The sequence below is a fragment of the Microcaecilia unicolor genome, chromosome 3 (assembly GCF_901765095.1).
Source record: "Microcaecilia unicolor chromosome 3, aMicUni1.1, whole genome shotgun sequence".
Taxonomy (NCBI): Eukaryota; Metazoa; Chordata; class Amphibia; order Gymnophiona; family Siphonopidae; genus Microcaecilia; species Microcaecilia unicolor.
This window is the reverse complement of record NC_044033.1, coordinates 293,133,295-293,144,755: the sequence shown is the minus strand read 5'-3', so window position 1 is coordinate 293,144,755 and position 11,461 is coordinate 293,133,295.

Genomic DNA, 11,461 nt, shown 5'->3' with positions numbered 1-11,461 from the left:
TAATCCACTATAGAATAAGTAATCATAAACTTTCTATTTAGACAAAAATTAAACTGAACCCCCAATGGCCAGACTCTGCATACAATTGCAACACCACAGAAACAGAAAAGTTCCCCTAGTACTGTGCAAAATATAAGACAGCAGATGTAAATTTGAAAAAACTAACAAATACCAACCACTTTACAATTAACAAATAGAATAAAAGAAATACAGAAAATAAAATAATACCACTTTTATTGGACTAATACATTTAGCTTCCAGAGGCCAAAATCTCCTTCCTCAGGTCAATACAGTATAGTGCTGTTAAAGTATCCTATCCTGACCTGAGTAAGGGGGTTTGTTCTCGGAAAGTTAAGTCAAAATGTATTAAAATTAGTCCAATAAAAGATTACCTTATTACATGTTCTATTATAAACATTTATTAACACAGCTACAATACTATATCCTAAAGCAAAAAAATAAAAATATATATTTTATTTACAGTTTGTTGTCACTGGTTTCTGCTTTCCTCATCTTCTTTTCACTGTCTTCCTTCTATCCAGCATCTGTCTTCGCTCTCTCTCTCTCTGCCATCAAGTGTCTGCCCTCTCTAATGTCCCTTCCATCCACTGTCTGCCCTCTCTCTCTGCCCCTTCCATCCACTATCTGCCCTCTCTCTTCCTTCCATCCACATCTGCCCTCTATCTCTGCCCCTTCCATCCACCATCTGCCCGAGTCTGTCATCTCTCTCTCCCCCCTTCCATCTACATCTGCCCTCTCTCTCCCTTCCATCCACATCTGCCCTCTATCTCTGCCCCTTCCATCCACCATCTGCCCTTTCTCTCTGCCCCTTCCATCCATCATCTGCCCTTTCTCTCTGCCCCTTCAATCCTCTGCCCTCCCTCTCCCATCCATCCAGGGTCTTCCCTCCCCTCTCCCATCCATCCAGGGTCTGCCCCCTCTCTCTCTGCCCCCTCTTTTCAGCCCCCAATTCCAGCCCCCTTATTCTACCTGTCCCTAGTTCCAGCCCCAGCACACAATCCTCACCTGCCCCCTTTTCAGCCCCACTATCCCACCAGTCACCAGCCCTTTTCTCCCATCAGACCCGAGCTTCAGCCCCCCAGCCACTTCTCCCTGTCCCCTTTTCCGCCCCTAGTTTCACCCCCAGCCCTTTGCTCTCACCAGTCCTGAGCTTCAGCCCCAGCCAGTTCTCCCTGTCCTCCTTTAAAGCCCCCAGTCCCCACAGTTTTCAGCCCTGCCCCTTTTCAGGCCCCCAGTTCCAGTATTAGGCAACTTATCCAACTACCCTCCTTTTCAGCCCCCAGTTCCAGCCCCCTTCATCTACCACATGCCTTGCATCCCCCCTTTTCAGCCCCCAGACTTATTCTCCCACCTGCCCCAGGCATGGACCCATTTTCCCTCCTGCCACCCTTGTCAGATCCCAGTTCCAGCTTCAGACCCTTCTCCCCTCTGAGCACCCCCACCCCTCCCCTCTGAGCTCCCCTTCTCCCCTCTGAGCCCCCTCTCCCATCTGAGCCCCCTCTGAGCACCCCCACCCCTCCCCAATCCCCTTCTCCCCTCTGAGCTCCCCTTCTCCCCCTCTGGCTCCCCCTCTCCCACCTATGCCCCCTCTGAGCACCCCCACCCCTCCCCAATCCCCTTCTCCCCTCTGAGCTCCCCTTCTCCCCTCTGGGCTCCCCCTCTCCCATCTGAGCCCCCTATGAGCACCCCCACCCTCCCCAATCCCCTTCTCCCCTCTGAGCTCCCCCTCTCCCATCTGAGCCCCCTCTGAGCACCCCCACCCCTCCCCAATCCCCTTCTCCCCTCTGAGCTCCCCCCTCTCCCATCTGAGCCCCCCCCCCGATCCGGTCCCGTCGTCTACCCTCCGTCAAAAGCTGACAGAGCCCTCTTCTCCTGCCACCATCCTGCCTGTTTAAAAAAAATGCATCTGGGACCGCAGGCAGCACTTCGCGTCTGCCCTGTGCATGCTGTAAAAGCTGAAAATCGCCTCGCTGGCGTCCTCGCTATGTCCCGCCCCTCTTCTGAGGTAACTTCCTATTTCCTCGAGGGCGGGACATAGCAAGGATGCCAGTGAGGTGATTTTCAGCTTTTACAGCATGCACAGGGCAGACGCGAAGCGCTGCCTGGGTCCCAGATGGATTTTTTTTTAAACAGGCAGGATGGTGGCAGGAGACTCGATGGACTAGCACCCCCCACCCGCTGACACCTGGGGTGGACTGCCCCCACTGCCCCACCCTTGCTACGCCACTGGTGTGACTCGGCATGTTTGAAGGCATCAGGAACAGTCGCAGTGGACAGTGAAACATTGAGGATATGACAGATAAAAGAGATGACAGTAGGAGAGATAGTGTTAAGTAGATGGGTGGGAATAGGATCAGAGGAACAGGTAGTTAGTTTTGAGGAGGAAAGAAGATATGTAGTTTCCTCTTCAGTGATTTCAGAAAAGGAAGAAAAGGACGGCAGGGGTTGGAGGGTTGAGAGAATGGACTAAGGGAAGGAGAGTGGAGGTGACCTGGTTGAGAATTCAAGTTTAATCTTGTGAACCTTATCATGAAAGAACTCAGCCAGAGTCTGGGGGGAAAGTGAAGGGGGGAGGGTTGGAGGTGGAGGCACTTTGAGGAGAGAGTTCAGTGTGGCAAAGAGAAGTCAAGGGTTTGAGCCAAGGAGAATTTGTCAACTGGATGTAATAGTCCTGTTTGGCAAGTAAAAGAGCAGACTGGAAGGAGGTCAGCAAGAATTAGAATGTATAAAGTCAGCATGGGCACAGGATTTCAGCCAAGGCGTTCAGCAGAGAGGGCACAGGAACATAGGTAGCGGATCTAGAGGTCAGCCAAGGCTGGGGTTTGGTACGTTTTACAGAACAGGAATGGAAGGAGCGAGAGTATCCAGAGTAGAGGAGAGAATAGTATTATAGGGAGAGACAGCCTCATTGACAGACTTGGATAACATAGTGGTAGAGAAGAGATTTTGAAACACTGGAAGACAAAGTAGAAGGGTCAATAGCCTGAAGATTCCTAAATGTATTGGTTAAGATTGGACGGGACTGGGGAGGAGGGTGATTAAGTGTGAAAGTTATCAGATGATGGTCAGAGAGGGGAAGAGCTGAGGCACAGAAACTGGAGAGTGAGTGTAACATGATGTCAGTTCAATTGTCAGAATTAAATATGCAGCAGAATTATTGAAATATGTAGAATTGTGCTGAATCAGGTACCAATATAAAAATACAGTTTTAAAGGACTGCAGCAGAGAAACTGGTCTGGCTTTATGGTCTGGCTTTCATCTCCCCCCCTTCCCCCCACCTAACAAAAGACTACTGATCAAAACCATTGTGGGTGTAAATATCAACACAGCAAAGGATCAAAGATGGATAGCAGAAAACCAGACCTAGGAGTTACTACAATAAACTATCTGCTAGGATGCTTTGTGATCAAAGAGGGATAGCAGAAAACCAGACCTAGGAGCTACTACAATAAACTCTCTGCTACGATGCTTGCAATAAACCAACAGGAAGCCATAAAACCTTTTGCCTGCTTACTGGCAACAGACAAAGGACCCAGCACACATGTGCAGAAGATAAGGACTTATCATGTTACAACTACACACCAACCAATGAAACCAGGACCATAATGCTTTGCCAATACCCAGAGTCCAGTACAAACCAGGAAGCAAATGATCCAGGGCATGCACTCATTTTTCCCTGCAGCTAAGAATATAAAAGGAAGAAGTGTTCCACACAACGCAGATCTTCTCTTCAACTGCGGACTCAGATCCATCTCCGCAGAAGCTGTGAGGATGTCCAGCCTCTGCTATACCTCTGCCACCTGGCTCATCACTCAGCTGAATAATAGAACTTTTCCAAAGACCTTTTTCTCTCTCAGCTGCCATAACATGGACTTGTAAGTAACTTATGATTTAAGTCTGTTGTGTTGTTTCCTAAGCACAATTTTTTCTGTTCTAAGATCCCTAATGGTAGCTCTTGCTTGTAGCATAACTAATTTTGTATTATAAATAAAACTTTTGAAGTTAAATGTATGGTTGTTTGTTATGTCCTGAGCACATGTGTTTTTAAAACTTGTTATGCAGATTAAAGCCTTAAAACTCAGTGCTGTACTTGGAGCAATTTTCCCCCTGTTCTTAACATCATATTAGAACTGTGACATTTTTGTAACATTTTAATGAATATTAAGAACTGCTCATAATATTTCATGTAACATGAGCAGTTTGAGAAGAGGATAAGATCAAGACAGTGGCCATTCTGGTGAATGGGGGCAGTGGAGCACAGTTGAAGATTGAAAGAGGATGTTAAGCAAGAAACTGCGAAGCATAAGAGTCAGAGGGATCATTAGCATGAATGTTAAAATCCCCAAGAATAAGCAAAGGAGATGAAGGTTCAAGAAAAGAAGGAAAGCCAAGCATCAAAGTCAGTGAGAAGGAAGAAATGGACTTATCAGGGGGTCGATAAATGACTGCTACTTGGAGAGGAAGAGGAGCAAATAGACAGATGGCGTGGACTTCAAAGGAAGAAAAATAGTGAGACTGAGATGGAAGAAGAGGTTGAAATCTACAAGAGGGTGAGAGTAGTAGCTCGACACCACTTCCGCGGCCAACTGGGCGAGGAGTATGGGAGAAAAGATAACCTCCATGGCATAGGGCCGCGACTGAAGCAGAGTCTTCAGGGTAAAGACAAGTTTCAGTTAGGGCAAGCAGATGGAGAGTACAAAAGATAAAGAGGTCATGGATGTAGGAAAGTTTGTTACAGACAGAGCGGGCATTCCACAGAGCGCAAGAGAAAGGCAGGGAAGGAGGGGAAGGAGAGGAACAGAAATTGGAGATATCACGGTGTGACCTGTACAAATAGAATGAGAGCTGATGTGGAGGACCAGGATTGGGATTAATGTCCCCAGTGGAGAGCAGGAGAAGGAGCAAGGGAGTACGGAGAAGACTAGGAGAGGTACGACAGCGATGAAGGCAAGATGCATTCAGATAGAAAGGAGATGGATGAATGGAAGGAAGGAAATGTTGAAGGTTGAGAGCTGAGAAAAAGGAAGAAGAAAAAGAGATGGTGAGATGATGAATACAGAGGGTGGACAATGGTGTTCCTGCAGTGTACAGTGGTTTAAGATGGAGAAACACAATTATTAAGGGACAGTACCAAGAAGAAAAAGTGTACTGGAGCCATAAGTAGGTAACTGGGAGAAAAATGAATGTAAAGAGAAATGCCCCAGCGAGCGGCACCTAGACGCGAGGCCCTGAGTGGATCGAGTGGACCTGGAGTCACCCCGGAGAAGGCTGTAAAGGATATGCAGATGAGCTGCAAGTCCTCCACAGCACCTGAAAGGCAGCCGGGTAGAGCTGGGCACCTCTCAGCTGAGGAAAGGGCTTACCAGGGGTTAGGCCGAAGCCAGCATTCCTCCCTCTGAGGGTCGCGTGATCCTAGCCAAAAAGCACCTTGGAAACCCTGGGCACTTGGAGTGAGGGCCCTGAGAAGATCAGTGTCCCCACCCTCCTTGATGTAATTTCCTGTTTCCATGATGGCAGGACACTGAGAGGGAAGGGAAGGCTGGAGGCGAGCCTGCTGCTTTCACTGCCACTGCCACAACTTGAGGTAAAATAAAAGTTTAAAACGCAGGGCAGCAGGAAGGAAGTTGCGCCAGACCCTGACCGGTGCTGTCGCCATGTAGGTCATGTGACCCAAACTGGGAAACCCGGACAAATAATGAAAAGTGGGAAACCCTGTCCAGATTCCCGATGGTGCCATCGAAAAGAGGACATGTCCGGGGGACCCGGCCATATGGTAACCCTAACCAAAGTGGCCTGAGGAGGTGTTAGACCTGGGACCTTCTTGGGAAACGGAAAAACACTGGTGACGAATGAATGGGGCATCTGAACACCTCTGCAGTCTGTGTTGAATTGCTTTCCAAATAGCACAAATTTTAACACACGACCACCAAATGTGGCTCATTGTACCAAGTTCCCCACAGCCCCCCCCCCCCCCCCGAAGGGGCCGGGTAAATTCGTCAAAGACGTGCAGGCGTTAGGTACCAACCAAACAAAACTTTTATAGCATTCTCTTTGAAAAAATACAATAGACACCTTCACCAGTGCCCTTTCCAATAACCCCCACTCATCGTCTCCCAGCTCGCGCTGCCAATTCCTTCTATGCAGGGGTGTATATTGGGAATTGTGAACCAGGTATTTATATAAGCAGGCAATCAAACCTCTCATGGTCTTGTAGTCCTCGCATAGGTCCTCCAGAAAAAGAATCTTCCTGTAAATTGCAGAGCAGATAAATGACAAGGAAAGGAAAGGGAAAATTAGGTTCTTAACATTGATAAATTCTTTCCTTTAGTCAAAGCAGATAATCCTTAACCGATGGGTTGTATGCGATCTACCAGCAGGTGGAGATAGAGACACACTGAAAGCACATGGTGTTCTAGGACGCCCACCCCCTCTGCCTTCAATATATGAAGTTCCAAGCAGAGTGAATAAAAAAGGCAATATAACTTAAACTTTCCCACAGAGAACAAACGCCCCAGAAACAGGGGCAATAACCAAACAAGGAGGGACGTTATCAATTCCCCGCAATAAAAACAGCATGTAGAAACTCTGATAGCTTGTCTTCAAGTACTCCTGATGAGGCATAATGTCTGTATGCAACATCTGTACAAAAACTAAAGTCAGTCAGGGAGGGATCATGGATTCATCTGCTGTGACTAAAGGAAAGAAAATATCAAGTTAAGAACCTAATTTTCCCCCCAAACTTACCCTCACAGAGCGCTGTCAGCGGGAACCTCCCGGAGGAGCAGGGCACCACTCTCACCTCAGGAGACGGAGTCAAATGAGCTGCGGTCAAGCTGCACTGAACCAGGAGCTCAGGAGAAAGCCTCTCTCTGTTTGTTTGTTTGTTTGTTTGTTTGTTTGTTTGTTTGGTTGGTTTTTTTTTTTACTGTGAGGAAAGTTAGAGGCAGGCAGCCACAGAGGAACTCCGGGAGGAGGGGGAATGGGGTAAGCCAGGGACAGAGAAAACAAGTATGCCTTTAAGGTAGACACCACTAGACACAACACCCCCTGCTCTACTGGCAAAGCACAGGAGCCACCCAGGCAGAAATCCAGGAGCTGAGAAGCGACATCCACACCTGCTGGGAGATAGAGTTATACTGAAGGCAGAGAGAGTTGGGCGTCCTAGAACACCATGTGCTTTCAGTGTTCTCTATCTCCACCTGCTGGTAGGCAGATACAACCCATCAGTTAATGGATTCATCTGCTGTTGATGACAAGGAAATGAGATATCTGGAGGTAAGCATATCTATCTTTAGACGCAAAAGGAAATTCCTCTGCTAAGGAGAGAAAAGTTACAATGGAGTCTTCATCAAAAAGTTGACCCAGGTCCTGAGGCCCTCAGAGTACCAGCGGGTGAAGACCCCTTGAGCATTGCCAAGGGAAAACAGAGGATTGAAGGCTATAGGCGAAAAATGTTACAGGATGCGATTCTGGTTGAGGAAGACACTGGCACAATAATAAAAGGTAGTGTAGATCGAGGGACACAACCCCACCCCAAGGTGTCTATGTTTGCTTGGGAGTCAAACAGAGCCTCCAATGGCCTTGAACCTAATGAAATTGTTCAAGTGCACCCAGAGTATGAGGATGTGCTTGATACCATTCAAAGCTGCTACCCTGGTAAATGTTTTTACAAAGTAACTGGTGAACAAAGAGTTCCTGAAATCTTTGTTATACTGAAAATTCACTTTCCACTGTTGGAAAAATAAACAGCCAATTAGGAGAGAGGTGAACAAAGTATTTATTTATTTAATTATTTATGTACTAGGATTTATTTACCACCTTTTTGAAGGAATTCACTCAAGGTGGTGTACAGCAAGAATAAATCAAACATAAGCAATAGACAATTACAGCAGTAAAATATTCAAACAACACTACAAAATATGGCACAGTATCTACATTACAATGAGGGGCATAATCGAACGGGGACAACCATCTCTAAGGGCACCCATCTCTAAGGACGTCCCGGCGAAGGGGCGGGGAAACCCGGATTATCGAAACAAGATGGGCGTCCATCTTTCGTTCGATAATACGGTTGGGGACGCCCAATTTCAACATTTAGGTCGACCTTAGAGATAGTCGACCTAAATGTTCAGATGGTTGACCTTAGAGATGGTCGTCCCCAGTTTTCTGCCATAATGAAAACCGAGGACGCCCGTCTCAAAAACAACCAAATCCAAGGCATTTGGTTGTGGGAGGAGCCAGGAATTCGTAGTGCAGTGGTCCCCCTGACATGCCAGGGACACCAACCAGGCACCCTAGGGGGCACTGCAGTGGACTTCACAAATTGCTCCCAGGTGCATAGCACCCTTACCTTTGGTGCTGAGCCCCCCAAACCCACTCCCCACAACTGTACACCACTACCATAGCCCTGAGTGAAGGGGGCACCTACATGTGGGTACAGTGGGTTTCGGGTGGGTTTTGGAGGGCTCACATTTACCACCACAAGTGTAACAGGTGGGGGATGGGCCTGGGTCCGCCTGGCTGAAGTACACTGCACCCACTAAAACTGCTCCAGGGACCTGCATACAGCTGTCATGGAGCCGGGTATGACATTTCAGGCTGGCATAGAGCCTAGCAAAAAAAAAATTTTTTAAGTTTTTTTTTTTAGGGTGGGAGGGGGTTGGTGACCACTGGGGGAGTAAGGGGTCATCCCGAATTCCCTCCGGTGGTCATCTGGTCAGTTTGGCACCTTTTCATGGCTTGGTCGCAAGAAAAAATGGACCAAGTCGGCCAAGTTCTCGTCAGGGACGCCCTTCTTATTTCCATTATCGGCCGAGGACGCCTATCTCCTTATCATGCCCCAGTCCCGCCTTCTCTACGGTGCTGACATCCCCCGTGAACTTTGGTCGTCCCCGTGATGGGAAGCAGTTGAGGACACCAAAAATCGGCTTTTGATTATGCGATTTGGGCGACCCTGAGAGAAGGACGCCCATCTCCCGATTTGTGTCCAGAAGATGGGCGTCCTTCTCTTTTGAAAATAAGCCTGAATGTCAACAAAATACACAATAAACATTTTAATAGACAGCATAATGTGGAAGCAAAGGTGGAACATATAGGGACCCTTTTACTAAACCGCGGTAGGCCTCTACGCACATGCAGCGCATGCCCAAACGAGACTACCACCAAGCCAGTGCACCCTCCTGGTGGTAATTTCAGATTGGCGTGCACACCATAATGCGTGGGCTGGAATTATTTATTTCCTCCTATGTGCACAATTTCCGCGGTAATCGCCACGGCGACGCCGACCGGTCAACACACGTGTAGCACGTGAGCCTTTACCACTAGATCCATGGGTGGCATTAAGGGCTCAGGCTGGTTTCAGGTGCACACTGGTTTCATTTTATTGTAGACCCTTTTCCTGTCCCCTTAAAAAAAAGCCCTTTTTTGTAGATGCGGTAAAAAGTGGCCCGGTGCATGCCGAATACACGCGCCTACACTACCACAGGCCACTTTTTTACCGCTGCTTAGTAAAAGGGCCCCTTAGATAGACCAAGATAGAGTAACAGGAGTACGAAAATAAGGGATTAATTTAAGAAAGTTGCAAATGAGGTCAGAAATTATGTGATAAGATATTGTAATAAGGAAAGATGAGGTACGATTAAATCTCTTTCAACACGTAGCCATAGAGGGATGTCATGATCTTTAAGAAGAAGTTAATAACCCATATATACCAAATTTAGCTAATGACGCAATGTGGTAGTTGTAAAATCTGGGAAACTACACCCCATTCATTCTAGAGGCTTCAGAATTTGCAAACAGATTCTTGGGGCTCTATTATTGTCATATAAATTTGGTTAATTTAAACTCAATGCTTTATCGAAATTACTGAACATTATCCAGGTAACATCATTAATATGTAGCTAATTTGAGGAAAAAAGCATTACCTTTATGGGCTTCCTCACCATGAAAGACATAGTGGAGACCATGTCTGAGTTGCATCCTTGGAAATTAAGGTTAGTGAATTTTAGGTGTGTTAAAGTTCAATGAGTTTACTTTTTGCAAAACAAAAGCAAAATTAACAAGACCAACAACAACCTCAAGGCAAGCTAGAGAGGTTGTTCCTGATCTATAGAATTACTAGGGCTCTGCACTCTCTAAAAGCTGCATAGCCATGTCTGCATATATTAGATTTCAGAAACGGAGATCTGTGGAGGGCATACTGAGAACCACAAAAGGCAAGATTAAGAATTTGTGATCCTGTTCACATTTGGAGGTAATCAAAAAGTTTATTCAAAAGATCAACACGGTTATTTTGGTAGAATTAATTCCGGGAGAGGCTGGGACTGCAGGAACTGAAGGCTGGTGTACATCCATCATTTGTTAGGAACTGGGCAACATTCTGGGGGAGGAGGAGCCTATTCTGAAAGGATGGGCTCCTCCTTAACCAGGGTGGGACCAGGCTGCTGGCATCAGCATTTAAAAGGAGATAAAGGCGCTTTTAACTAGAGACTGGGGGAAGGCCGACAGTCCGCTCAAAAGCGCATGATTTGGAATAAGGTATCTTTTAAAGATATCACCAAACAGGGAAGATAAGGTATCCCGATAGTGAGGTGCAAAAAAGACCATAGCAGATCAGGTGTCCTAAAAAAAAAAAATTCAGACAAAAGATTGGAAATTAATACTGTCAAGTACTGAGCATGATGTAAATAGAAACAACAAACATAGCTTGAAATGTGAATGCCAGAAGCCTAAGAATAAGATGGGAGAGTTAGAATATATTGCACTAAATGAAAAATTAAATATAATAGGCATCTCTGAGACTTGGTGGAAGGGAGGATAACTAGTGGGGCACTGTCATACCGGGGTACAAATTATATCGTAGTGATAGGGTGGATCGAATTAGTGGAGGGTAGCATTGTATGTTAAGGAAAGGCTTGAATCAAATACATAGAAAATTCTACAGGAAACAAACACATCTTGGAATCCCTGTAGATTGAAATTCCATGTATAAAAGGGGAAAAGGATAGTGATAGGACTGTACTACCGTCCACCTGGTCAGGATGAACAGACGGATATAGAAATGTTAAAGGAAATTAGGGAGGCTAACGAACTGGGCAACACGATAATAATGGATGATTTCAATTACCCCGACATTGACCGAGCATGCTAGGGAGGTAAAATTCCTTGATGAAATCAAGGATTGCTTTATAGAGCAGCTGGTACAGGAGACAAGAGAAGGAAAAATTGTAAACCTAGTCCTTAGTGGAGCGCATGATCTGGTGCGGGAGGCAATGGTGCTGGGGACACTTGATAATACTGATCATAATATGACATATATTAGCTTTGGAGTAAGTATAATCAGGGAATCCAATACGTTAGCATTTAACTTTAAAAAAGGAGACCTTGATAAAATGAGAACGGTGAAAAAAAAAACACTTAGAGGTGCGACTGCGAGGGTCAA